Source organism: Hemiscyllium ocellatum, chromosome 9 (assembly GCF_020745735.1).
Source record: "Hemiscyllium ocellatum isolate sHemOce1 chromosome 9, sHemOce1.pat.X.cur, whole genome shotgun sequence".
Lineage (NCBI taxonomy): Eukaryota > Metazoa > Chordata > Chondrichthyes > Orectolobiformes > Hemiscylliidae > Hemiscyllium > Hemiscyllium ocellatum.
Genome location: NC_083409.1, coordinates 83,145,277 through 83,170,483, shown reverse-complemented (window position 1 = coordinate 83,170,483; position 25,207 = coordinate 83,145,277).

The following is a 25,207-nucleotide window of genomic DNA, read 5'->3' as shown; positions in this document are numbered from 1 at the left end:
CCACTTTGTCTATCTATCCTATCCATTCCCTTCATGATTTTATAAGCCTCTGTAATGTCACCCCTCAGCCTTTGACACTCCAGGGAAAACAGTCCCAGCCTGTTCAATCTCTCCTTATAGCTCAAATCCTCCAACCCTGGCAATATCTTTGAAAAGCTTTTTAAGTTTAACAACATCCTTCTGATAGGAAGGAGACCAGAATTGCACATTTAGGACCAGGCAGCATGACCTCAGAATAAGCATTCACCAATGTAAGACAGAGAAGTTTATAAAATAATGAGTGGTGTAAATAGGGTTAATGGTAGTTCTTTTTTTTTCCTTAGGATGGGGAATTGCAAGGCTTGGGCAGATTTTCAAAGTGAGTGGAAAGAGATTTAAAAAGACAAGAGGGACAATTTTTTTACATAGATGGTGGTTCACATGTGAAATGAACTTCTTGAGGAAGTGGTGGATATGGGTACAATTACAACATTTAAAATACATTTGGATAAGTGCATGAATAAAAAAGATTTGGAAGGATATGGGCCAGGAACAGGCAGATGGGACTAGTTGGATTTGATGTTATGTTTGGCATGGACTGGTTGGACTGAAAGGTCTGTTTCAATGCTGTATGATTCTATGATTCTATTACTATTAAATATTTTAGAAGGTAGTGAATCTATGTAATTCTTTACCACAGAGGGCTATCGAGGCTGGGTTGTTAAGTACATTCAAGGCTGAGATAGACGATTTTTAGTCAGTGATGGTATCAAGGGTTCTAGGGAAAAGGCATGAAAGTGGAGTTGAGCTTTATGAGATCAGCCATGATTTACTGAGCAGACTTGGTGGTCTGAAGGATCTACTTCTGCTCCTATAGTCTTATCCTTCTGCATCTCGGAATTCTGCAGCTGTTCTCCATTTAGATAACATTCTTTCTGCAAAAGTGACCAGAGTAAGAAAAACAATTTTACAATTTCCACATTACATTCTATCTGCCATATTTTTCTCCACTTGCTAAACCGATCTATGCAGGTCTGCAACCTCCTGTCTACTTGGCATTGTACCACCTATCATCGTGTCATTTGCAAATTTAATTACCATGTTTTCATTTCCTTAATCTGAGTTATTGATACAAATTGGAAAAAAGTGGAGGGCCCAGCACAGATCCCTGCGGGTGCCAGTCATTACATCTTGGCAATCAGAAAAAAATTGGCATACTCTGTTTTTTGTCAACCAGCCCATCTTCTATTGTGCCAGTATGTTGGCCTGATGCATGAGCTTCTATATTGCAAGATAAACTTTTACCTGGAACCTTGTCAAATGCCTTTTGGAAATCTAAGTACTGTATGTCAATGGACTCCCATTATCTACAACACCTGTCATTTTTTCAGGGAATTGGTTAGACATGATTACCTTTTTGCAAAACCTTCTGGCATTCCTGATTACATAAAAGTTTTCTAAATGGCCAGCTATACCCTTCTGAATGGTTGATGTTAACACCTTATCCATGACAGATGTCAAGTTTGCTGGCCTATAGTTTTCTATTTGTGCCTCCTTCCCTTCCTAAATGGAGGATTGATATTTTCTACTTTCTAGTCCAGTGGGACCTTTCCAGAATCTTGTGAATTTTGGAAAATTAATGTTAATGTATTTACAACAAAATTAGGTATCTTTTTTACAACCCTAGAATGATTTCATTAAACTCAGACATCTGATGGCCTGGACACCTAGTTTGCTCAATATCACTTCCTCATTGACTGTAATTTCCCCAAGCTCTTCCCTTCCTTCCAATTCCTGAATTACAGGTATTACTGAGAAATTTTTGTATCCTCTGTAATGAAGATAGAAGCAAAATATTTCATCACTCTTTTTTATTACTAAATGTTCACTCCCTATTCTTATTTTCTAGAGGACCAACACTCCCTTTGTTTATTCTTTGCATTTTTAGATATTTTTAGATATTCTTGCTATCTGTTCCAATATTCTAGATAGCTTTCTCTCTCACTCTAATTTTTCCACCTGATTAACCTTTCAGTCACTCTTTGCTATTCTTTATATTCTGATCAAGGATCTTTGTGCAATTACATTAAATTTTCTTAAGTTTGATATTTACCTTAACTTCATTCGCTGACCATGAATGCTGCGTGCTTTCCTTGGAACTATTATTTATAGTAGGAATACACTTATTCTGAGTAGTTTGGAATATCCATTTAAATAACTGCCATTGCTTCTCTGTTGATCTATCTTCTTGTAAATTTCTCCAGTTCTCATACCCATTCTCTCCACTTTTAAACTGGATGTAAAATTTGATACCACTTTGAGCATAATATTGGATCCTTTCTTGGAAGAACCTTAATCACAAATAACCATACAATGCTTGATTTTACAGTTCTCATCCTTGCTTTCAAATCTCTCCATTTTGGTCCATCCAGATCCTTGTAATCTGTTCCAGTCCTACAATCCTCTGAGATATCTCCAAATCTAGTCTCTCAAACATCCCAAATTTTAATTGCTTCACCACCGGTGTCATCCCTTTAGCTACCTGTATCCCTACTTATATGTGACATTTTCTTTCTTTAATATACTCTTTAAATCTACCTGTTTGACCAACCTGTGGCTGTATGCTCTCATATCTTATTTTGAAGTTCAGTATCATGTTTTAGAACATGGAACAGTAGAGTACAAGAACAGGCCATTTGTACTGCCTTGCCTGTATGAATGCCAAACATGATGCCAAATGAAACTAATCCCTTCTTCCTGCTCTTGGTCCATATTCCTCCATTCCTTGCATATTCATGTGCTTATCTAAAAGTCCTTTAAATGCTCCTATTGTATCTGCCTCCAACACCACCCCGAGCAATGCATTCCAGACTCCTACCACTCTCTGTGTAAAATAATTGCCCCTCACATCTCCTTTGAACTTTTCCCCTCTCACCTTAAATGCATACTCCCTAGTATTAGACATTCCAACTCTGGAAAAAAGATTCTGACTGTCAACCCTATCTATGCATCTCATATCTTTATAAACTTCTATCAGATCTCCTGTCAGCTTCCGTCACTCAAGAGAAACAACCCAGATTTGTCTAACCTCTTCTTATACCTCATACCATTGGTAAGCATCTTGGTAAACCCCTTCAGCACCCTCTCCAAAGCCTCCACATTCTTCCTGTAACGTGACGACCAGAATTGACCGCAATACTTTAAGTGTGGCCTAACCAATGTCTTACAAAGCTGCAACATGATAACCTGACTCTTGTAATCAGTTCCCTGACCAATAAAGGCAAACATGCGAAACACCTTCCTTACCACCGTATCTACTTGCATGGTCACTTTCAGGGAGCTATGAACCTGAACCCCATAATCCTTCTGTACATCAATGCAGTTCAAAGCTTGTAATTAACTGTATACTTTTAATTAATATTTGATCTCCCAAAGTGCAGCACCTTACACCTACCTAGATTAAATTCCATCTGCCATTTCTCCACCTATATCTACAATTGATCTACATCCCGCTGCATTTTTTGACAACCTTCTACAATGTCCACAACTCCACTGATCTTTGTACCAGCTGCAAACGTTCTCAGCCACCCATCTATATTTTCATCTAAATCACTTATATAGATCACAAACTGCACAGATTCCAGTATGGATCCCTGCAGAACATCACTAATCATGGACCTCCAGCCAGAAAAATACCCTTCCACCACTACCCTCTGTCTTCTATGGACAAACCAATTCTGAATCCACATGGGCATATTACCGTGGATCCCATGAATCTTAATCTTCTCCGTGAGCCTACCATGACAGACCTTGTCAAAAGCCTCATGAAAATCCATCTAAACATCCACTGCTCCACCTCAACCTTGTCACCCGTTCAAAAAATTCAATCAAGTTAGTAATACATGACCTACCCTGCACAAAACTAACTGTCCCTAATTAGGCCATATTTTTCTGAATGTGCATAAATACTATCCCTAAGAATTCTCTCCAATAGCTTTCCAACCACCATTGTGAAACACACCAGTCTATAGTTTCCTGGATTCCCCTTGTTGAACAGAGGAACAACAATAGCTACTTGTTCTATAATTTCCCTGTGAATTGCCTTGGGATAATATAATATAAGATGTTAATGTTGCTTTTAGTGACAATCCAGAAAATAAGCCAAGTTGCATTGTTCAATCTTACCTGGAATGACTACACCTTCCAAAATGCCACCAAGAGACTTGCAGGCCTGGTGAGCCTACTTAATTATGCCCATGTGGAACTCTTCCTATCGGATAAATGGAGGACCATGTGCTGTCTACTGAAAAAATACTCATCGTAATGGTATAGATATAGGTCTAAATTTTCACTAAGAGTAACAGTCAGCTGTGACATGAACCTTGGCTCCAATACCAATTTATGGTTCTATGAATAGCACAGTGGATAATCCTCCTTATATGCCTCTTGTGCAACATTGCCTCCACTTCAGTAACCTTCAGACATGGAGTAAAGTTAGGTGGCACACAGAACAACTTCAGCTGATAATATTTAAGATAAGATCTAAACTCTAACAAAAGTTAAGACTCTAATTGTGATGCTAAACATCGGACAGTCACTTTAGAAATTTTTTTTATAAATGGAGAAGGTGGGCAGGAGAATACATGATGTTTAAGGCTAAAGATGATACAAAAAAAGACAAATATACATTTCTGTTGTGTACACAGCGTGTCATAAACAGTCTTATAATAATTCTATAGGGAACTGACAATTGCTGTAATTTTTCCCCAAACAGTCAACCAGATAGTGCTTATCAGAAGAATTGTTTTGAAGCATGGAAACACTGTGCCCCAAAGACACTTAGGAACAGAAGAGCGGTGGTGAAAAGTAAGAAGAGAGAAGTTCAATATATATAATATTTATAATGTTTTGGTGATGTATCATGCCTCAAACTTTACATCTTTTCCTTCAATTCCATGCTCCTACCAATTGCTTGTTTAGGTTAAATATGACAATGCACATCCTTAATCATAAGATAATGTCCATTACCTGATCTATCATCAAGATAACCTAAGCATTTAAGTTAAGGTTAATCCAGTCTAACCCATAACAGTGCTAAAACTCTTACTGTATCTTGCTACCTTTAGAGTTTGATTTCTTTGTGCCCTCCTTGTTAGCTTGTTTAGATTCAAAAGCTCAAACTTGACAAACACAATTGCTTATCAGTTATCATCTTTGCATTGGTTAATATACTTATGCATCACATAGCAGATCGAGTTTATAATTTTTGTTCTCATTTTCACTTGAAAATCTCCACAATATCTTTCAGTTCTCCCCAAATCTCATTTTGATCTTCTGACCGTGGCCAATTGTAACCCCTATCAATATTCTCCATTGACGGTGGCTGGGCTTTCCGGGTGGAATTGTGCTGCTCATTTTTTCTACATCTTTCCATCTTCAGTATCATCTCAAAATGTACTTCTCTGATTTCAGCCAGCTCCACTAACATATTTTCCAGTTTCCCACTTGGTATGTGAATATCCCAAACAAGTTCCCAACACTACGACTTCATATTGTGGCAATTATTCTATATTATAAATACTTTATTTGTTAAATAGAGAAATTATAATACTTAGGGAATATATTAAGTATTTGCAAACATGCTTAATTTGAATTAAGAACATTCCAAAATGTTGAAAACCATTTTCCAACCCAGGAAACATCACTTTCCACAGGGTAAGAAGTCCACATGAAAGGAGCTTGGGTAGTTTCAACCCAGTTCCTAATGAGTTTCAACCTCAACCATAATAAGCCAATAATGAGGCAGGTTTTTGGTCTTGCCTTGGTGTGGAGAGAATGGTCTTCTGACCAAAAATGTACTCCATATAATTAGGGGGGAAAAGTGTTTTGTGATTCAGTGGTGTTGTGAAAATCTTCCGAGGATAAAGGAAAAGTTAAAGAGGAACTGTAAAAGAAAGGCTATCAGAGAGTAGAAAAAAGCACCAACTTCAACTTTAAGTATTTCAATTCTTTCTTCCAGGTGTTTGTGGCTCTCGTGAGAAGCTTCCACTAAAAAAACAGCCAAGGAGAGAAACTGGAAGATCAGTTCCCACCATGCCAGGTCAACATTGCATTACAAGACCTTGCAATGTTGATTCACAGAGTTCTTCATCTTACAAGTCACACCACATTTATGCTCCACAGGATCCACTACAGTATAGAGTAGGCAGAAAGAAGTTTTCCACAGTGCAGCCCCATGGCAACCAAAATCAGGTGAAATTAATTCATATAGAACATAGAACATAGAACAGTACAGCACAGAACCGGCCCTACAGCCCACAATGTTGTGCCGACCACTGATCCCCATGTATGCACTCTCAAATTTCTGTGACCATATGCATGTCCAGGAGTCTCTTAAATGTCCCCAATGACCCTGCCTTCACAACTGCTGCTCTCAACGCATTCCATGCTCTCACAACTATCTGTGTAAAGAACCCGCCTCTGACATCCCCTTTATACTTTCCTCCAACCAGCTTAAAACTATGACCCCTCGTGTTGGTCATTTCTGCCCTGGGAAATAGTCTCTGGCTATTGACTCTATCTATGCCTCTCATTATCTTGTATACCTCAATTAGGTCCCCTCTTCTCCTCCTTTCTCCAATGAAAAAGTCCTAGCTCAGTCAACCTCTCCTCATAAAATAAGTCCTCCAGTCCAGGCAGCATCCTGGTAAACCTCCTCTGAACCCTCTCCAAAGCATCCACATTTTTCTTATAATAGGGCGACCAGAACTGGATACAGTATTCCAAGTGCAGTCTAACTGAAGTTTTATAGAGCTGCAACAAGGTCTCACGACTCTTAAACTCAATCCCCCTGTTAATGAAAACCAAAACACCAATGCTTTCTTAACAACCCTGTCCACTTGGGTGGCCATTTTAAGGGATCTATGTATCTGCACCCCAAGATCCCTCTGTTCCTCCACGCTGCCAAGAATCCTATCCTTAATCCTGTACTCAGCTTTCAAATTCGACCTTCCAAAATGCATCACCTTGCATTTATCCAGGTTGAACTCCATCTGCCACCTCTCAGCCCATCTCTGCATCCTGTCAATGTCCCGCTGCAGCCTACAACAGCCCTCTATACTGTCAATGACACCTCCAGCCTTTGTGTCATCTGCAAACTTGCCAACCCATCCTTCAATCCCCTCATCTACATAATGGTTTCAAAGGATTGTCATGTTTAAAGTAATAGAATCATTTATAGTGCAATTGTACTTCCAATAACCAGTTAATGTTTTTAAAATTGATATATTATTAATTAATCTAAAAGTTCAACAATACAGCTTTTTTCAATATGGCCAGAGTTTATCAGACAATGGCTGTATAGGCTCCTCCAATGATTCACAAAGTACAGACACGGATGGAAGATTATTTATCTCTGGCTGTTTGTAATTAGACTATTTTAGATAATGATTCAAAAATTGTTGTTTTATCACCTTGATTTCTCCTGTTTGCCAGCTCAAATCTGTTGTACTATTGTTAATGAAACTATGTAGAGGATGAGTGAGGCATTGAGCTTTGTCAGATATTTCATTGGTCATGGGTGATGATGTAGTGCTAATGTCACTGGACTAGTAATCCAGAACTGCAGACTAAAGATCTGGGGATATATATTTGATCCTCACCATGGCGGATGGTGAAATTTGAGTTTGATAAAATCTGGAATTAAAGACTAGCCTAATAATAATCGTGTAATCAGTATCAGTTGTCTTGAAAACTCACCTATCATGTAGAGGTGAGAAAAGTTCCCTTCCTTATCTGATCTAATCCACCTGTGACTCTTAGTGTCAGCAATATGGTTGATTCTTAACCGCATGCTGAACCTAGCCATCAATGTCTACATCCCATGAATAAATTAAAAGAACGCAATTCATTTGAAATACCAATCAGAATATCTTAGTTCAACTGTATACAGGGCATAGCATTGAGAAAATGAGAGGGTGACAAAATAAACTATAGTTTTCTTTAAAAGGTTTGACTCTGTGAGTGTGTGGTACTCGGTCTGCCAAATTATCCACATGGAGAGCTGAACACTAATGCACCCCTCAAGGTACCATATACAGTAAAGCAACATTTACCAACCATTCACAGTTAGTGGGCACAGAATGTTGTACTTTCTAGCAAGAATATTGATAACTTTGCTTTAGTTATGAATGTTTGATTTCAGAAGAGATTAAGTGTTCTACTGCCGTAAATTCTATTACCTGTGAGCCTTTTGTTTTTGTCAGTCCTTTCAGTCATTTGTATGACCCATGTCAGCACCATTTAAACAAAGTCCGTCAAGAAGGTGTGATCATAAAATGACAGCAGAGAGAAAAGTGAAGATGAAACACAGATGACTGCAATGGCAAACAATTATAATTATAAACATGAAATGTATAGAACATCAAATGTTTAGTTTTATAGGTTCCTCTCCTTTGCTCAGAGCAGGTTAAAATCAAAATTAGTGGAATAGATATAGAATGTCATTCCAAATATGATTTTAACTGTGTGCTACTATAATTTGTTGTGTGTGTGTGTGGCTTCTCACTCAGGCTGAGTTTTGCTCGACCTCCACAGGAAGTCTGCTTGGTTTCTGTTGAGCAGATTAAAGCTGACCTGTGGCTCTTTGACCTCATCATCTCAGCTGAACCAAGTGCATCACCAGCAGCAAGTACTCTGGACAGTTATTCCATTCCAGCCCCCACACTGACTCAGCTGTCTCAACATGAGTCAGGAAACCAATGGAGTTCTTAGCTATTCAAGATTCTGCAGTCATTCACTGCCTTACTCAACTGAGCTATAAATAATCCTTTAACAAGTTGTTTAAGTAGAACATGCAGGAATTTTGATATCATTGGGCACAGGAATCACTATTCACAACCTGCCCATGTCTATGAAGGTCAAGGTGGTGACAAACAGAATTTTTGTGCCTTCCTTAACGACATGGTTCCTACACCTGAAAGCTGTAGTAAATCCTGGCCTACATCAAGTACTTTGGCAATATTACATGAGGGTGACATGGGGCTGAAAGTTTCCAGCCTCTGAACAATGACAGTTCAGTCGGGAAAATTTGGTGAGATTGAAAAAATTCTTGATACCGAAAAACATCTGACTTTGCACCCAAGCTTTGAACAGTGAGGTGAGTACCTTTGCTGCTGAGTGGTGAGAAGCCCATTTTGCATGCTTTAACATCCCATTATTACCTAGTTCCACCTCATTTATATGAAGCTTGCTGTACTCCCATGTGCTGGAGAGAAACTCAATGTCAACATCTCCTGACTTGAAGTTATACTGGGTACCTGGCATTTCCAGCTCGCCACTTGCCTCCATCTCTGCCAACATTTCAGGGCACACACCATATGGTAGAGACTCTGCACTACGCCCCCCCCCCCCCATCCATACGGGATGGTATTGGACATGAACCAGCCTCACCACATCATTATGGTTCATCTTCAACTCACTCAGAGTACAGTTATCTACTTCAATGCTTCACTTTGGAGCACACTACCACCTTGCATTGTGCTGCTGCTGCCAGAGACTGCATGGCACCCATTTAAATCACCAGAGCAGGGTGCACTTCTTCAAGGCAGGTGACATCTTAGAGGGAGGCTACATAATAGGATTATTTTAATGTAAGTTCTTAGAAAATGAGTTCCAAAGTAGAGGAAGGATCCATTGTGAATAATGCAGTGATATTAGTGGTGAGAGGGAAGCAGGAGGAGAAATGCCAAGAGACATTCAAGCACCACCCTCAGAAGGAATGATGAGCTACTTACAGTGGGACTTTGTTGCCATCCCACACCCTATTCCTCATCTCAACATTTAACTTCTGAATTCCTGCTTTCAGACACCTTAAGAACTGTCACTTGCCCAGTCCCAGGAGTCCAAAGCATAGAAAAGAGAGTGACATTACAATACTAATGCAAAGGCTCTATCACTTGATCTGACACTCACTGCAATCAACTCTGACAATGTACATACCTTAGAGACTCTTAACAAATTGGTATGATCTTACAGTGAGTCACGAGAGATGAGTGGGCTGCACCTGAAAAGGATGACGTTTTGCCAGCATCACTGCTGTACTGCTGTAGTGGACCCAGATAACGACCTCAGTGGTGTGGGATACAGGAGTGGACTGAATAAGCACGTACACCAAGATGCTGGGTGCAGTATCTGACTGGCCAGAGCTTCTTCTGTCAAGGAACAAGGAGATTGACTCCAATATATTAGAGAAGCTAATAGAGAGCTTGCCACCTGTACAGCCTTTGTTCTAACTCTCTGTCATGCTGAATACTCAGCGAAGTTTGTTATTGCTGGCCTCACTCAGATTTTGTGCAACCTCTTGCCACCTTTTCCTATGTCATTTGATGTAGCAAAATTCTGACAAATCAAAAAGGTCACCAAAACATATCCAGAAGTAAAACTAGCTAGTTATGCTGCCAGTTCTGCATGCACCCATACCCTTGTAGGCTACCATGCAGCCAGTTAGAAACATTGGCAGGTCTTGTGCCCAGCATCATGCAATGTAAACTAATGATAGGACTAGATTGGGTTGGGATATCTGGTCGGCATGGATGGGTTGGACTGAAGGGTCTGTTTCCATGCTGTACATCTCTATGACTCTATGTGATAATGGTCATCAATAGCATAATTCTCTCATAGATCGTTTCAACAGTAATCTTCTATAATTTAATCAGAGATCTAATGCAAAAGCACAAAAGGTGAAAAAGATGTTTTGGTTTGTAACAACCAGTATATTTGGCCTGTTTTCTTTTTGGGTATGGAGCAATAACTAAATCAATTGGAAAGTTCCTCTGTTTGAAACGATCATCCATTTTATGCACCATCTCATTATTTGTAAACACATGCAGTATTCTGCACATGACTGGAATTTTTCTAATTGTCTTCATTTGCTTTTCAAGCTTTCTGTTTGTGTTCAACAGGAACAAACAAAGCTGGAAGCACAACATGCAAATTGCAATGCTGAACAAACAGATAAACTAACTCAGGCAGCAATATGGTAAAACACCCTTTCCTTGTTCTTCCTTTCCTTGCTCTAATGTTGGCTTCCAATCTCATTACTCTAAAAAATGGTGAACTAATGTGGTTTAGTAGTGTGATGATGCTGCTGTTTTAACAAGATTATGTTGTCCTTGAATTTTTTTTTCAGAAGGTTCATTTACACAGGGACTCTGGGAGGTCTAGGTTTGAAGAGTTTTAGGGCCAATTTGATTATTGCTAACAGACACTACCTCAGTCAAAATGCTTTCAAATAAAAATAAAACACTTGTACAATGAAAGGGGAGTGGCCAGTTCTCCCAGCTCAGCTTTACTTGGGGTTTGGTTTGGCTTTAGCAGTCTGGCTGTTCACTGAAAGCAGTCAATTGTTGTGAAGCTGCTAGACCCGAAGAGGCAGGTCGACCCAAAGAAGCAGGCCCATGCAGATCCTCCCTCTCTGTGACATCTCTCCTGTAAGAACCTGTGTTGGATTTTTCTTTCTTTTGTCAAGGAGTATTTGTGGGGATTGTTGCCAGTATTTGGAACAGCATTATTAAGTTGGGATAATCGATTGGGTTTTGGGATAGGTTAAGTCATTCAATATTTTGTACCTTTTATTTGTGCTTCATTCAGTATTCTTGTAAATACTAAGTGGTTTGACCAGCTACATCACTCCTGGGATATCTGCTTTACACCTGCTTAAAGCAATTAGCAAAGTTCAGGTCTGCGCTACTTACTTGAAATGTTTTGAGGTGGTCTGGCCTGGTCCATAACTGGAGCTTAAAAGTCACAGAGTCATAAAGATATGAGAAAGAGACCCTTCGGATCCAACCCATCCACGCCGACCAGATATCTCAACCCAATCTAGTCCCACCTGCCAGCACCCGGCCCATATCCATGTTAACCCTTCCTATTCATAAACCCATCAAGATGCCTTTTAAATGTTGCAATTGTACCAGCCTCCACCATTTCCTTTGGCAGCTCATTCCATACACGTACCACTCTCTGCGTGAAAAAGTTGCCCTTTAGGTCTCTTATATCTCTCCTCTCTCACCCTAAACCTATGTCCTCCAGTTCTGGACATCTCCCACCTCAGGGAAAAGGCTTTGTCTATTTATCCTATCCATGCCCCTCATGAATTTGTAAACCTCTATAAGGTCGCCCCTCAGCCTCCGACACTCCAGGGAAAACAACCGTAGCCTATTCAACATCTCCCTATAGCTCAAATCCTCCAACCCTGACAACATCCTTGTAATTCTTTTGAACCCTTTCAATTTCACAGCATCTTTCCAAACTAATCCAGGAGGAAAAACGTCAAGAGAAAACGCAGAGAATGTAGCAACCAGGAGACATTACTGAAGCTTCCAACTCTTTTGAGATCCCAATAACCTCTGATGCTACTGGGAAAAACAAAACCCATAAATCTGGATCTGTCAGAGCTGGCAACGCCCAGTCAGGCTGTTTATCTCAAATCCTCCAACCTTGGCAACATAATTGTAAATCTTTTCTGAACCCTTTCACATTTCATGACATCCTTCCAACAGGACGTAGGCCAGAATTGCACGCGATTTTCCAACAGTGGCCCAAACAATGTTGGGTACAGCTGCAAAATAGAACACAGAACTTTACAGCGCAGTACAGGCCCTTCAGCCCTCGATGTTGCACCGACCTGTCATACCAATCTGAAGCCCATTAACCTACAGTATTCCATATACATCCATTTGCTTGTCCAAGGACGACTTAAATGGCCTTAAAGTTGGCAAATCTACTACCATTGCAGGCAAAGCATTCCATACCCTTACTCCACTTTTAGTAAAAAGCTACCTCTGACATCTGTCCTATATCTATCACCCCTCAATTTAAAGCTATGACCCCTCGTGGTTGCCGTCACCACACTTGGAAAAAGGCTCTCTCTGTCCACCCTATCTAACCCTCTGATTATCTTATATGTCTCTATTAAGTCTCCTCTCAATCTTCTTCTCTCTAATGAAAACAGCCTCAAGGTCCTCAGCCTTTCCTCTTAAGACCTTCCCTCCATTCCAGGCAACATCCTAGTAAATCCCATCTGCACCCTTTCCAAAGCTTCCACATCTTTCTTATAATGCGGTGACCAGAACTGTACACAATACTCCAAGTGCAGCCACACCAGAGTTTTGTACAGCTGCAGCATAACCTCATGGTTCTGGAACTCGATCCCTCTACTAATAAAAGCTAAAACACTATATGCCTTCTTAACAACCCTGTCAACCTGGGTGGCAACTTTTAAGGATCTATGTACACGGACACTGAGATCTCTCTGCTCATCTACACTCCAAAGAATCTTACCAATAGCCCAGTACTTTGCATTCCAGTTACTCCGACCAAAGTGAATCACCTCACACTTGTCCGCATTAACTCCATTTGCCATCTCTCAGCCCAGCTCTGCAGCTTACCTATGTCTCTCTGTAACCTACAACATCCTTCGTCACTATCCACAACTCCACCGACCTTAGTGTCATCTGCAAATTTACTAACCCACCCTTCTACGCACTCATCCAGGTCGTTTATAAAAATGACAAACAGCAGTGGACCCAACACCGACCCTTGCGGTACACCACTAGTAACTGGACTCTAGGATGAACATTTCCCATCAACCACCACCCTCTGTCTTCGTTCAGCAAGCCAATTACTGATCCAAACTGCTATATTCCCACAATTCCATTCCTCTGCATTTTGTACAATAGCCTACTGTGGGGAACCTTATCGAACACCTTGCTGAAATCCATACACACCACATCAACCAGTTTACTCTCATCTACCTGTTTGGTCACCTTCTCAAAGAACTCAATAAGGTTTGTGAGGCACAATCTATTCTTCATAAAACCGTGCTGACTATCCCTAATCAACTTATTCTTTTCTAGATGATTATAAATCCTATCTCTTGTAACCTTTTCAAACACTTCACCAACAACTGAAGTAAGGCTCACTGGTCTATAATTACCAGGGTTGTCCCTACTCCCCTTCTTGAACAGAGGAATCACATTTGCTATCCTCCAGTCTTCTGGCACTATTCCCGTAGACAATGACGATTTAAAGATCAATGCCAAAGGCTTGGCAATCTCATCCCTGGCTTCCCAGAGGATCCTCAGATAAATTCCATCTGGCCCAGAGGACTTATCTATTTTCACACTCTGCAGGATTTCTAATACCTCTTCCTTGTGAACCTCAATCACACCTAGTCTAGTAGCCTGTATCTCAGTATTCTCCTCAACAACATTGTCATTTTCTAGAGTGAATACTGTCGAAAAATATTCATTTAGTGCTTCCCCCATCTCCTCTGGCTCCACACACAACTTCCCACTACTAGCCTTGATTGGCCCTAAGCTTACTCTCGTCGTTCTTTTATTCCTTAAACACCTAGAGAAAGCCTTAGGGTTTACCCTGATCCTATCCGCCAACAACTTCTCATGTCTCCTCCTGGCTCTTCCAATCTCTCTCTTTAGGTCTTTCCTGGCTACCTTGTAATCCTCAAGCGCCCTAACTGAGCCTTCACATCTCATCCTAACATAAGCCTTCTTCTTCCTCTTGACCAGAGATTCCACTTCCTTCGTAAACCACGGCTCCCGCGCTCTACAGCTTTGTCCCTGCCTAACAGGTATATAATTATCTAGGACACACAGGAGCTTTTCCTTGAATAAGCTCCACATTTCTAATGTGCACATCCCCTGCAGTTTCCTTCCCCATCCTATGCTTCCTAAATCTTGCCTAATCGCATTGTAATTGCCTTTCCCCCAGCTGTAACTCTTGCCCAGTGGTATACACCTATCCCTTTCTATCACTAAAGTAAATATAACAGAATTGTGATCGCTATCACCAAAGTGCTCACCTACTTTCAAGTCTAACACCCGTCAGGCTCGTTACCCAGTACCAAATCGTATGTGGGTTCATCCCTTGTTGGCCTGTCTATATACTGTGTCAGGAATGCCTCCTGCACACACTGGACAAAAATGGACCCATCTATAGTACTCACACTACAGTGTTCCCAGTCAATATTTGGAAAGTTGAAGTCCATCATGACAACGACCCTGTCTCTCTCACTCCTATCGAGAATCATCTTTGTTACCCTTTCCTCTACATCTCTGGAACTATTCGGAGGCCTATAGAAAACTCCCAACAGGGTGACCTCTCCTTTCCTGTTTCTATGCTCAGCCCATACTACCTCAGTTGACCAGTCCCCAAACATCCTTTCTGCAACTGTAATATTGTCCTTAACCAACAATGCCACACCTCCCCCTCTTTTACCCTCTTTTCTGTTTTTACTGAACATCTAAATCCTGGAACAACCATTCCTATCCCTGCTCTAACCATGTCTCCGAAATGGCCACAACATCGAAATCCCAGGTACCAACCCATGCGGCAAGTTCACCCACCTTATTCCCGATGCTCCTGGCGTTGAAGTAGACACACTTCAAACCAACTTCTTGCTTGCTGGTGCCATCTTGCGTCCCTGAAACCTGATTTCGGACCTCCCTACTCTCAACCTTTTCTATACTCGATTTACAATTTTGGCTTCCATCCCCCTGCTGGATTAGTTTAAACCCACCCCAATAACCTTAGCAAATTTCCCCTCCATGATATTGGTACCCCTCTGGTTCAGATGAAGACCATCCTGCTTGTAGAGGTCCCACCTACCACAGAAAGAGCACCAATTATCCAAGAATCCAAAACCCTCCCTCCTGCACCATCCCTGTAGCCATGTGTTCAACTCCTCTCTCTTCCTATTCCTTGCCTCACTAGCACGTGGCACTGGCAACAAACCAGAGACAACAACTCCATCCTAGCCCTAAGCTTCCATCCTAGCTCCCTGAATTTCTGCCTTAAACCCTATCTCTCTTCCTACCTATGTTGTTGGTGCCTATGTGGACCATGACTTGGGTATGCTCCCCTTCCCCCTTAAGGATCCTAAAAATACAATCAGTGACATCACGAACCCTGGCATCTGGGAGGCAACACACCAACCGTGAGTCTCTCTGGTCCCCACAAAACCTCCTATCTGTCCCCCTAACTATGGAGTCCTCCATGACTACTGCTCTGCTCCTCTTCCCCCTTCCCTTCTGAACAGCAGGGACAGACTCTGTGCCAGGGCCCTGTGCCCCACTGCTTTCCCCTGGTAAGTCGTCCTCCCCCAACAGTATCCAAAACAGTATACTTATTGTTGAGGGGAATGGCCACAGGGGATCCCTGCACTGCCTACCGGTTCCCTTTCCATCCCCTGATTGTAACCCATCTGACTTCTTCTTGTACCTGAGGAGTGACTACCGCCCTGTAACTCTTCTCAATAACCCCCCTGCCTCCCGAATGACCCGAAGTTCATCCAACTCCAGCTCCAGTTCCCTAATGCGGTTTTCGAGGAGCTGGTACTAGGTGCATTTCCCACAGATGTAGTCAGCAGGGACACTAGTGATAATCCTAACCTTCATTCCCACTATTCTAAATTCCCAAAGAGATTGTTGAAAAATAAGGAATAAAAAATAAACTCGTTACCTTACCAATCTGGTGCACAGAGCCTTTTGTTTTGGTTAGAGGAGGAGGATGGGTGGGAGACACTACCTGAGTAATGTTTCGGGTAACACAATGACCTCCCAACTCCAGTACACAATGCTCTGACCAATAAAGGAAAGTATACCAAACACCTTCTTCACTATCCTATTTAACTGTCACCCAACATTCAGGGAGTTATGAACCTGGACTCCAAGATCTCTTTGTTCAGCAACACTGCGTAGGATCTTACCATTAAGTGTGTAAGTCCTGCTAAGATTTGCTTTCCCAAAATGCACACCTCACATTTATCAAAATTAAACTCCAGCTGCCAATTCTCAGCCCATTGGCCCATCTGGTCATGATCCTGTTGTAATCTGAGGTAACCTTCTTCGCTGTCCACTTCGCTGTCCAATTTTGGTGTCATCTGCAAACTTACTAACTACACCTTCTCTGCTTATATCCAAATCATTTATATAAATGAGGAAAAGTAGTGGACCCAGCATCAATCCACTGGTCACAAGCCTCCAGTCTGAAAAACAACACACCACCAGCACCCTCTGTCTTCTACCTTTGAGTTAAAAACAATGACTGCAGATGCTGGAAACCAGATTCTGGATTAGTGGTGCTGGAAGAGCACAGCAGTTCACAGCAGCACAGGAATCCTGATGAAGGGCTTTTGCCTGAAACATCCATTTTACTGCTCCTCGGATGCTGCCTGAACTGCTTCTACCTTTGAGCCAAGTTCTCCCTGTATTCCGTGAGATCTAACCTCACTAACAAGTCTCCCATGGGGAACCTTGTCAAACGTCTTACTGAAGTCCATTTAGATTGTGTCTACCGCTCTGTCCTCATCAATCCTCTTTGTTACTTCCTCAAAAAATTCAATTAAGTTTGTGAGACGTGATTTCCCACGCACAGCCCTAATCAGTCCTTGCCTTTCCAAATACATGTACATCCTGTCCCTCAGGATTCCCTCCAACAACTTGCCCACCACCGACATCAGACTCACCAGTCTATAGTTTCCTGGCTTGTCCTTACCACCTTTCCTAAATAGTGGCAGCATGTTAGCCAACCTCCAGTCTTCTGCCACCTCACCCCTGTGACTATCGCTGATACAAATATCTCTGCAAGGGGCCCAGCAATCACTTGACTAGCTTCCCACATAGTTCTCAGGTACACCTGATCAAGTCCTGGGGATTTATCCACTTTTATGATCTTCAAAACATCCAGCACTTCCTTCTCTGTAATATGGACATTTTTCTAGATGTCACCATGTATTTCCCTACATTCTATGTCTTTCATGTCCTTTTCCACAGTAAACATTGATGCAAAATACTCATTTAGTATCTCCCCCATCTCCTGCAGCTCCACAGAAAGGCCACCTTGCTGATCTTTGAGAGGCCCTATTCTCTCCCTATTACCCTTTTGTCCTTAATGTATTTGTAAAAACCCTTTGGATTCTCCTTAATTCTATTCACCAAAACCATCTCATGTCCCATTTTTGCCCTTCTGATTTCCCTCTTAAGTATACTCCTACTGCCTTTGTACTCTTCTAAGGATTCACTCTATCTCTCCTGTTTGTACCTAACATCTGCTTTCTTCTTTTTCTTAACCAAACTCTAAATTTCTTTAGTCATCCAGCATTCCCTACACCTTCCAGCCTTTCCTTTCTTTTGTTCTACAGTTCCAAATTGGGGTTAGGGTTGTTGGACTCAAAGGCCGCAAGTATCCGGCGTTAGTGTATTTTGTTCTGCGTGTTTATTTTGGTTGGTTTAAATCGTGCTTGGGACATCAACGGCTCTTTCAGTCTCTAAGAGATTTCTGGGGATGGAAGAAATGATTTTGATGGTTTTACAAAAGGTGATTAAGGCCGAGATGCTGGAATTAGCAGACAAGTTGGCATTAGAGCTGCCTCCTTCCGTAAGGAAAGGAGAGATAATTGCAGCAATAGCTCTGCATTTATATTTGCTGGAAATGCCATCAGAATCTTTGGAGATGGCTACAATTCAATTGAAAATGAAGCAGCCTGAGTTAGAGGCAAAAGATAAGGAAAGGGCAACAGAAATGAAATAGTTTGAATTACGATTAAAAGCAGAGGAGGCAACAAAAACCAAGGACAACATCAGTATCATCACAGTAGCAACTCCATTTTACTTCACATTCTTGCAGTCCCTCAGCTGCTCCATTCCTGGCTAAACAATAAGGATAGTGCAATTCTGGCCCTTGTCTATGTACATTAGCATTTTGGAATGCACCAGATGATTCCATAGGCAGATTAGTATACAGTTTATCAGAAGACATAGCCTACAAACAAACAAAATGTATTGAATGTCACTCATTGCTGCAATTACCATTTTATTGGTTTCTACAACATATATCAAAACAATAAAAAGTGTTTTTCTCTGCTCTATCAATGTCTACTGAAACAAAACGTTTAGTCCTTCCATGATGAATCATGCCAGAACCAAATGAGCTTGGTTTCAATTGGCCATATATTGACTGACTTTAACATTCTCCAGCCACACATTAAAAATCTGCAGGAGAAATATCCTGCCACAGAACTGTCAATCAAAATAATAGATCCTGCTTCATCTTTTTAGTTTCTGACTCAGCTATCAGTCAAAATCCATATTCTGGCTGATGTTTTGATTCAAAAAGAGCTTTAATGGGCCCATCCCATTAATTTCATTCATTGGATCCTTTCTTTGATGACACCTCAACCTTTTTTCTTCCTCCCATTTACACCAAACCTCGGGGAGCTCTTGTGGCACAGTGGTAGTGTCCTAACTCTGAGCCAGGATACTTGAGTTCATGAGAACCAGGACACCTGCTGCAGAGATGTGTAGTAATATCTCTGAATAGGTTGATTTAAAATATCGCCAGCAAATCTGGAACATTGTATTAATTCTCCCCTTCAAACTATTCCCAGGCACCATGATGGATGACCCACTGCTAAATGCAGCACTGTTCTCTTTTACCATACGTCAAAGGCATCATGACTGAAAGTCAGAGTCTTTCCCATGGCCAGTTGTTGCTCACATCTCAAAACGTATGCTGTGCACTTACTGCCATTTTACTTTGCGTAATTATCATGGACAGCAGCAATACCTTTTAAAGAAGATGTTTCTTTTTGACATGCAGCCAACATGCAGCCTGACCCTTATATCTGTTTTTCAGGGAGTCCATTCAGATTAAGGGAAAAAGTCTCATGTCAACACTCGAACGGGACAACCTCCAATCTGCTGAAATGGGGAAGTTGAGGTTTGTGTATAGATATGTTATTGTACTGTATGGTATTAGTGTGCAATTTGGCATATCTTCTCAACAGGAAAACAATGGGCAGGAAAATACAAGGCTGATCTTGAGTATATCCTAGTGATTAGAGAAGAAACTGAGCAACAGGTTTCTCTTAATTGTTTGACAAAGAACATATAGGGGAGAGTTTTGCTCTCTCAAGATATAGTAGGGAAGATGGCGGAAAGTGAAAATAATAGGCCGGATTGGCGCCAGTTGACAATTTAGTTCTGAGCTGAGAAGTATACCTTTAATCTTTCTGACAAACTACATAATGAACAACCAATTAAAAGCCTCGCCAACCATTGAGTTGATTATCTGCCTTCCTGGTGGTTAAAAAAAAAGACTGCTTTCCTGACCGGGAAAATTAGGCAGCTGGATGCCTGTTGGAGTGGCTGAGGTAGAACTCCATTTACCTCAATCTGGGAGCAAATGAGGCAGGGATTTGGTGCTGAAAATCACCCCCTTGCCTCCAATATTCCTGAAGTCCCTCTCCCATGACCCCTATCCCACAATAACCCCATCGTCTCAAAAACATCAGTTGCCTTTTCACGGACCCTGGTTCTGTAGTTTGCCCATTAGCCTAGGCCTTGGATGCATTGCTACAGCTCACAGTGGTTGCTCATTACCAATTGACCACTTCAAGCACGGCAAAAAATCTTGGTCTAGGGACCTGGTTGATCAAGATGCCCACTAGTCAATGTTTAAGTACCTGATAGGCACTTGATCTGGAAGGTTTCCATGCTGATATGGGCAAGGGCTTCCTCAACTTGAAAGACACCTGGCCCCACACGTAGCCTGAAAATGGAAATTCCTAGCCGGAGAGGAAGCTGAGGAAACAATTAAAAAGATAAAACATATCTGACCACAGTGATAATCATATTTTAGAAGTTCAGTACCAATCTGGTGAAAGCGTGAATACCAAAAGTACTCAAACTGTTACATTTTACCAGCTTTCTCAAACAGAACTTCACACATTTTCCATCTTTCTACATTCAGTTATTTATCACTACAGTGTGAGGAGAAAGAAAAGATTCCACCAAATATCGGCACAAAGCTAATGGATGAAAATCAGAAGGCCTGTTCAGAATCACAAGCTAATTGTAAATCCAAGGTAAGGGTTAATCACAATGTGCCCTGGGTCTACATAAAATGCCATTTGAATGGATCTGTGAGGCATGATGTTACTCTCAGCATGGTTTAAATCAGGCCAGCGGGGGGAAGGCAGCCTGGTCCCCAGCTATCACCATCTGTCCTGAATCCCTCACATCAAACCCATCATAGGAGAGGGCACTGAGTCCCTTTAGTGTCCATTCTGGAATCAAGAGAAGCCTGGTGGAAATATTTTTAAATAGAACAATGATTGCAATTAATCAGGTTATATTCCTTGTTTAGGTTATGTCTACGGTATTTGCTGACTGCATAGAAAATTCTCAAACCTCTGAAAAACAGAATGAAGAAGTGAAGAACAAAGAAAGGTGACATGACAGTTACTCCTTATGACAGACTTGATTGTGTGAATGAAAACTGTCCTCAGTTCAATACTGTGGGAAGTTTAGACTTGAGCTTTGAATCAGCTGAATTGAGAATTAAAATATTGACTCAAAATTTGTTGGAAAAAGAAAGACAATTAAGTGTGCACTCTGTTATTGGTGTGTCAGTAAGTCAACAATTTATGGTAAGGAACGGACATCTTATTAATGGCAAATCACCACAAAATGCTGAATAATTTATGATACCTCTTTAGCCTGTCAAAACAAAACTGAGCTTCTTGACAACTGCTCCACAGGTTTCATAGAATTACTGCATTTATGAAATTGAAACCTATTCATTGCTCCACCGACTGGTGCTTAATATTGAAACATTCTCTTAATGGCCTGATGTATACTCCTGCGATATCATTCAATCTCTTTAGCACAAAAATGGAAATAGAAGTTGTGGAGTATCATTCTTGCAGATTGTCAGTTATTCTTAAAGACAATTAAAAATTAAAAAGAATGTTTTTTTGAAAAGCATTTAGCTTTCATTTCTTCCAGATTTTGTCTTTTTCTTAATCAAGTCTGTTGTTTATTCTTTTCCTTTCTTTTACTATACCTAATTGACTCTGACTCCTTCCCACTTGTTTTTCTGTTTAATGTTCTATTCTTAAATTTCATGAATTAAGAAACAGACCAAGAATTTGTCCATTTACCAACATCCAAGTTATTTTACTGATCTCACTGTTGCCAGCTCACACTCCCTGAAATCTTTGCACAGTTTTTGCAACATGGAATAGTACAACACAGTACAGGCCCCTTGGCCCTCAATGTTGTGCCAGTCTTTTTATCCTACTCTAAGATCAAACTAATCTACATATCCTTCATCGCTCTAACTTCCATGTGCCTATCTTTGAGTTGCTCAAATATCCCTAATGGACCTGAGTCTATTATCACTGCTGGCAGTGTATTCCACACACCCAGCACTCTGAGTGAAGAACCTACCTCTAAAATCTCCCCTAAACCTTCCTCCATTTATCTTAAAGTTGTGCTCTCTTATGAGACACATTTTTGCCATGGGAAAAAGTCTTTGGCTGTCCACTGTCTCTATGCCTCACAGGTCATAGAGTTCCAGGCTGAATACTTTCTATCTACCACCACTCTCTGTTTTCTATGGGCCAGTCAATTCTTATCCAGACAGACAGTTTTCCAAGTATCCCATGTCTCCTTACTTTCTGAATGAGTCTACCATGGAGATCCTTATCAAACACCTTGCTAAAATCCATGTAAATCACATGCACTGCTCTACCTTTATCAACATGTTTTGTCACATCCTCAAAGAATTCAATAAGGTTTGTGAAGCATGATCTGCTCCTCACAAAACCATGCTGACTAATTCTAATCTATGGTTTTCTGTGTAATCACAAACCCTATGATTTATGATTAGATTAGTTACAGTGTGGAAACAGGCCCTTCAGCCCAACAAGTCCACACCAACCCCCGAAGAGCAACCCACCCAGACCCATTCCCCTACATTTACCCCTTCACCTAACACTACAGGCAACTTAGCATGGCCAATTCACCCAACCTGCACATCTTTGGACTGTGGGAGGAAACCCACGCAGACACGGGGAGAATGTGCAAACTCCACACAGGCAGATGCCTGAGGCGGGAATTGAACCCGGGTCTCTGGTGGTAACAGGCAGCAGTGCTAACCACTGTGCCACCATGCCACGCATAATCCTATTTTAATAATAATTCTTTCTGCTACTTCACTCTATCTCTACTGCTGCAGCCATGTGCAACCAAGTCTTATAGCTTATTTGGTTCACTATTGCATGCAGCATCTAGCCTCAGTCACTCTGATCCACCCAACCACTCAGACTACTTATCCTGCATGCCCTCTGTGCTGTATACTCATTCACTCTGCACACCTCACCACTTTCCTCCTATTTGCACCAGCATAAAGAGCTGTGCGAGTCACTTTCATCTCACTCAATACCTCCCTTTGTCTCATTCCACAAGAAATTATTCCAGAATAAGGCAGAGAGAGCCAAGATGAGTGACAAGGTGCCTGACATTCACCTCCTCAATGAGGGGACCAATCCTCACCCTAGCAGGAGAGGGCAATGCCAAAATCTCCATGACCCTGCACAGATAAAGTCCATTATAACTGCTATCCTGCTTTCACATTCAGTGTCATTGTCAACATACACCATTGCCCATAAACGGTATTGGTGGAACTTGCTGACTCCAATATGACCGCCAAACCTTTCTTCTCTATCTGGGTATTTGTATGCTCTGCATTAGCCAATGTCCTGTATGCAAGGCTTCTGGGTCACCTATGAGCTAATACCACCCAATGCCATATGGGGAGGCATTGCAAGTCAATACTAGATCTGGCTTAGGATCATAGTGTGCCAGTGGCTTAGAGGATAATAGCTGTGTCTTTACTTCAGTGAAAGCTAGGTCTTGTCTATGTGACCATTTCCAATGTTGCCCCTTTTTTAGGTGTTGATGCAAAGGTGCCAGGTTATGAACCTGCTGTAATAATTTACCAGCCCAAGAAATGAGCTCCTGTGACCTTAAAGCCCAAGTCAGTTTACCCAGCCGTGCCATTGGACATGGACAAATGGCACCATGGAATGTGAAAACAAAGGTTTTGGGGCCTTCTGAATATCAGTGAAGAGAGAAGTACTATGATTCCTGGGACTGACTGGTTTTTATCAGAAGTTCATATGGAATTTTAGCAATGCGTTGCTCCATTGACCAACTTGTTGAAGTAGTGCAGAAAAGTTCAGTGAATGGCAGACAGTCTGAAAGCTGAGTTAACCATTGCCCCAGCATTAGCCACACCTAATTCCTCAAAGACATTCAAGGTGGCTATCGATGCAAGTAGTGTGGGTTTCAGTGTTGTACTCTTGCAACAAGATGACAAGAAGATAGAAAGACCTTTTTTTTAGAAAATAAAATGAGCACCAACAGAAACAATCCACAATTGAGAAGAAGACCTTGAGTTCGGTGTTGGTGTTGAAACATTTCAACATTTATGTTGCCAGTAATGTGTCAGAGACAATTGTATATACTTATCATAATCCCTTAAAGCTTTTGCAAAATTTTAGATGGAGCGTGTTATTGCAGCCATTCAATTTGAAAATTATACATGTGGCAGGATGATTGAATGTAATTGATGAAGGAATTCGAAAGCAATTGGTAGCAGGAAAAACAGTCTGAAGTAGTGAATATTTGCATGCTTAGAGTCAATGTCATGTATGTATAGTAATGTTCTAAGAGCCTAAGGTTTTTAAAATGAAGCCATCTTTGTATATTGATGACTCATTTTTAAGGGGGGAGTGGTGACAATACTATGCCTTTAAGAGGTGTATTTTGTCCTTTTTTTTAAATGAAGAAAGTTTGAGAAAGAGGTACCACGTGATCTGCTACAAAGCCAATAAAGTAAACAGCTTGTGAGGCCTTGGGTTTTTTAAAATTAGATTAGATTCCTTACAGTGTGGAAACAGGCCCTTTGGCCCAACAAGTCCACACCGACCATCGAAAAGCAACCCACCCATTTCCCTCTGACTAATACACCTAACATTATGGGCAATTTAGCATGGCCAATTCACCTGACCAGCACATTTTTGGACTGTGGGAGGAAATTGGAGCACGCAGAGGAAACTCACGCAAAATGTGCAAACACCACACAGTCGCCCGAGGTGGAATCAAATCTGGGACCCTGGTGCTGTGAGGCCGCAGTGCTAACTACTGAGCCACCGTGCCTACCTGAAACAATAGAAGCAGCTTGAATGGTTGGGATCAAACTCCCACAGAACCATGATTTATTCTACCTTTTGCTTTCGGAAGCAGTTACTTGGGTCTTGAAGCTGGATTTGGAAGCTCTTATTCCTCTCTCTGTTACAAAT